We start from the raw sequence: 5,298 nt of genomic DNA on the forward strand, positions 1-5,298 counted from the left end.
TTGTTTTGATTTTAATTTAATCCTTATACTACGTTGGCAATACACTGAAAAAATATTTACGTGGTATTAAATAATCTTAATTTTAGGATGCGCAATTTACATAATCCCAGCAAAAAAATTTGGAAATTCTTCCAACAGCACATCTTTAAAAGCACTTCCAGCAGATGTACTCCCAATGATGTTCTTTATTTTAACAACACAGGAAGTTCTTTTAATTCAATTTTTTATAACTTGGGTTTTTAATGGGTAATGTTAACTTTTTTGTTTCAAATAGGTTAAAAACAAAGTAAGAATTCCTAAAATGGTACAAATTGTTTAAATTTTGCCGAAAAAAATGCCAAATCCAATCCAATGTTTGCTTCAGCATTTTCTTAAATTATTATTATACAAATGTTGAATTTTATTTCTATATAAAATTTTGTCGAAATTTTTATTTCTATAGAGAATTTTGTCAAAATTTTATTTCTATAGAAAATGTTGTGAAAATTTTATTTCTATAGAAAATTTTGTCAAAATTTTATTTCTATAGAAAATTTTGTCAAAATTTTATTTCTATAGAAAATTTTGTCAAAATTTTATTTCTATAGAAAATTTTGTCAAAATGTTATTTCTATAGAAATTTTTGTCAAAATTTTATTTCTATAGAAAATTTTGTGAAAATTTTATTTCGTTTTGTTTGTTATTGTTGGCTTCTCTTCAATCGTTATTGTTGTTTTTTTTGTTTTTTGATCTCAGCTTAAAGCCATGCATTGACTAAACTACAAGTGTAGCTTAACCAACAGAGGAAAAGTATGCTTGTCAAATTTATTTGGGAAAAGCCCTATAGACTGCAAGATGGTTGGATGTACAGCTGTTTCGGAATTACCACATTCCTCATCAGCATCCTGGGCCCAGCCAAATACATACAAATCGATGATTTGAGTTTGGCAAAGGAAAAGAGATATGCTGGCAAATTTGTTTAGGCAGTAGCCGACTATCAAACCCTTTTTCGGGAGGTTCAAGTGTAGTTCACGTTGGGTTGAGTGAATTACCCGAATTTATTCTGATAATTGGTTGATAGTTTTGCTGCAAGTAGAGGATGCTGATGAGGAATGTGGTAATTCCGAAACAGCTGCACATCCAACCATCTTGCAGTCTATAGGGCTTTGCCCAAATAAATTTGACAAGCATACTTTTCCTCTGTTGGTTAAGCTACACTTGTAGTTTAGTCAATGCATGGCTTTAAGCTGAGATCAAAAAACAAAAAAAACAACAATAAAAATTTTATTTCTATAGAAAATTTTGTCAAAATTTTATTTTTATAAAAAATTTTGTCAAAATTTTATTTCTATAAAAAGTTTTGTCAAAATTTTATTTTTATAGAAAATTTTTGTCAAAATTTTATTTCTATAGAAAATTTTGTCAACATTTTATTTTTATAGAAAATTTTGTTAAAATTTTATTTTTAGAAAAATTGTCAAAATTTTATTGCTATAGAAAATTTTGTCAAAAGTTTATTTTTATAGAAAATTTTGTAAAAATTTTCAAAAAATTAAAAAATAAATGTCAAAATGTTCTTGCTTTAGCAAACTTTTTTATCAAAATTGTATTTCTTGTTTTAATCTCAGCTTAAAACCATTGTGTTGACTAAACTGCAAGAGTAGCTTAACCAACAGAGAAAAATAATGTTTGTCAAATTTATTTGGGCAGAGCTTTATAGACTGCAAGATGGTTGGACGCACGTTTCGGAATTACCACATCCCTCATCATATAGAACATTTTGTCAACATTTTATTTCGTTAGAAAATTTTGTCAAAATTTTATTTCTATAGAAAATTGCGTCAAAATTTTATTTCTATAGAAAATTTTGTCAAAATTTTATTTCTGCAGAAAATTTTATCAAAATTTAGTCAATGTATGGTTTTAAGCTGCAATAAAAACAACAACAATGCTTAAAGAACAAAACCAACAATAACAAAACAAAAAGAATGGAAAAAGAAGAGGAAGCACGCTCAAAATAAACCCAGCCAACTGAATTCAAATCGATGATTTGACAGTGGCATAGGAAAAGAGATATGTTTGTTTTGAATTTATTTCGGCATAAGCCGGCTATCATACAAAACCTTTTTTCGGGAGGTTCAAGTGTGGTTCATTGTTGGGTTTAATGAACTGCCTGAATTCATTCTGATAATTGGTTGATAGTTTTGCTGCAAGTAGAGGATGCTGATGAGGAATGTGGTAATTCCGAAACGTGCGTCCATCCAACCACCATCCAACACCCTAAAAAAAACTGCTTCTTTAACATATGTTCCAAACATATTTTGCAGGAAGCATATATATTATTGGATACTGCCGAAACATTAATATGTTTGTTTTATGTGAACATATTATATGTTTGGAAGCATTATGAGCCCAAAAATATTATATGCTTGGAAGAATTTTTCCCAAAGACGATTGTTCTCATTGCCTAACATACCCGTAATTTTCACTTCCACGAAATATTTTAGTTCTTGGCACCTTTTTCTGTAATACAAATAATGTTGAAGAAATTATTCACTTTTATAAATTTTTTAAATTTTAACTTTCGCCTGCACGGAGAATCGAACCGAGTACCATACAGTTTGTAAGTCAACACACTATCCACAGGGCTACGTAGCTGTCATGGTCACCAGCAGATAATTATCGTTATAAGTTCCATTTATATAGCATAGTTTGCAGCGCCCACGAGCCCATGCAAACATAACATTATTTAACAGAAACATACATTTGTTTGCCATACAAAAACCTTTTTTTGTTACAAAATTTTTATTTTTGCAATCAAAAAAAATAATATATGATTTGAACTCAGTCCATTTCGTTTATATCAAGCACTGTTCTTTTCTCACTTTAAGTCTTTTATAAGACACACTTTACAGTTTCGTAGTAAAAATTTAATATAATAGTATGTAATGTTGAACACCTTGTCGGGATATTCCGAACGTATGTGGAATATATATAAAAAAATAAAAATAATAAAAAAAATGGTGTCAGTCGAAGCAGGGATCGAACCCAGGACCCTTGGCATGCAAGGCGGACGTACCAACCACTGATCCACGTCGCCAACAAATGTATGTTTAACTATGTTCTGTTGTTAAACAATGTTATGTTTGGAACGGCTCGTGGGCGCCGCAAGCTATGCTATATAAATATAACTTATAACGATAATTATCTCTTGATGACCATAACAGCTACGTAGCCTAGTGGATAGTGTGCTGGCTTACAAACTGTGTGGTCCGCTGTTCGAATCCCCGTCCGGCAAAAGGTAAAATTAAACAAGTATATACAGCAGTAAGTTCGGCCGGGCCGAATCTTAAATACCCACCACCATGAACCAAATATTACGGTTTCCTTTGAAATGTCAGGAGGGATTGAGGACTTGAGGACACTTCCCGAAGATAAATTTAAGGATTTCACCTATGAGGACTATATCAGATTCTGGATTTATAAGAACCATTTTTGTTCGAGTTTTAGAGGAATCGTTAACATGTCTTGTAAGTGTGCAAGAAAATTATAAAATAACGTCTTGATTTGAAATCTTAAATCTGTAGAAGTAAAATCTGGAAATTTTACATTGAGTTTCAAGCAATTTTCATGATCAGTGCGCCTTCTACACCCTCAAGAAGTGAAGTCGGTCTATATGGAGGCATTACCAAATGGACCGATAAAAACTTAATCCGATACACGTTTTTGTGAGCCTAAAATACCAGAATATTTACAATTTCAGGCAAATCAGATAAAAACTACGGTTTCTAGAAACCCAAGGAGTTAAATCGGGAGATCGTTCGTATGGGGGCTATACTAAAATATGGACCGATACTCACCGTTTTCGGCACACCTCTTTATGACCCGAAAATACCTCTAGATTTCCAATTTCAGGCAAATAGGATAAAAACTTCGGATTCTAGAAGCTCAAGAAATAAAATCGGGAAATCGGTCTATATGGGGGCTATACCAAAATATGGACCGATACTCACCATTTTCGGCACACCTCTTTATGGTCCTAAAATACCTCTAGATTTCCAATTTCAGACAAATTGGATAAAAGCTACGGTTTCTATAAGCTCAAGACCCAAAATCGGGACGTCTTTTTATATGGGGACCATACCAAAACATGGACCGATACTAACAATTTTTGGCACACATATTTGTGGTCCTACAATACCTCTAGATTTCCAATTTCTGGTAAATTGAATAAAAACTGCGGTTTCTATAAGCCCAAGAAGTAAAATCGGGAGATGGGTCTATATGGGGGCTATACCAAAATATGGACCGATACTCACAATTTTTGGCACACGTATTTGTGGTCCTACAGTACCTCTAGATTTCCAATTTCAGATAAATTGAATAAAAACTGCGGTTTCTATAAGCCCAAGAAGTAAAATCAGGAGATCGGTCTATATGGGGGCTATATCAAAACATGGACCGATACTCACCATTTTTGGCACACCTCTTTATGGTCATAAAATACTTCAATTTTTCAAATTTCAGGCAAATTGGATAAAAACTACGATTTCTATAAGCCCAAGACCCCAAATCGGGAGGTCGGTTTATATGGGGACTATATCAAAACCTGGACCGATATAGCCCATCTTCGAACTTGACCTGCCTGCAGACAAAAGACGAGTTTGTGCAAAATTCCAGCACGATTGCTTCATTATTGAAGACTGTAGCGTGATTACAACAGACAGACAGACAGACAGACAGACAGACGGACAGACGGACATCGTTATATCGTCTTAGAATTTCTCCCTGATCAAGAATATATATACTTTATATAGTCGGAAATCGATATTTCGATGTGTTACAAACGGAATGACAAACTTATTATACCCCCGTCACCATTCTATGGTGGTGGGTATAAAAAAAAAATTATAAAATTTAATAATTTCTTCTACAATATTTGTATTACAGAAAACGGTGCAAAGAACTAAAAAAACTCGTGGAAGTGAGAAAAATGTGAGGGAATATACAATTAGGCAGAATCTTCTTTGGGAGAAAATTCTTCTAAGCATATAATATTTTTGGGTTCAAAATGTTTCCAAACATATTATATGTTCACATAATAACATATAGTTTTTTGGAAGAAAACATTATTGAATTTGGATGGAAAAATACATAATGTTTGGAACTTAGACTACCCAAACATATTATATTGTTTAGACCAATATGCTTTCAATCATATTATATATTGGAAGAAATCAAACATATAAATGTTTGGGCAATACCCAAAAATTTATATGCTTGAAGCGAAATGTGTTTGGGAGTATATGTTACAGAAGC

Source organism: Haematobia irritans, chromosome 3 (assembly GCF_050003625.1).
Source record: "Haematobia irritans isolate KBUSLIRL chromosome 3, ASM5000362v1, whole genome shotgun sequence".
Lineage (NCBI taxonomy): Eukaryota > Metazoa > Arthropoda > Insecta > Diptera > Muscidae > Haematobia > Haematobia irritans.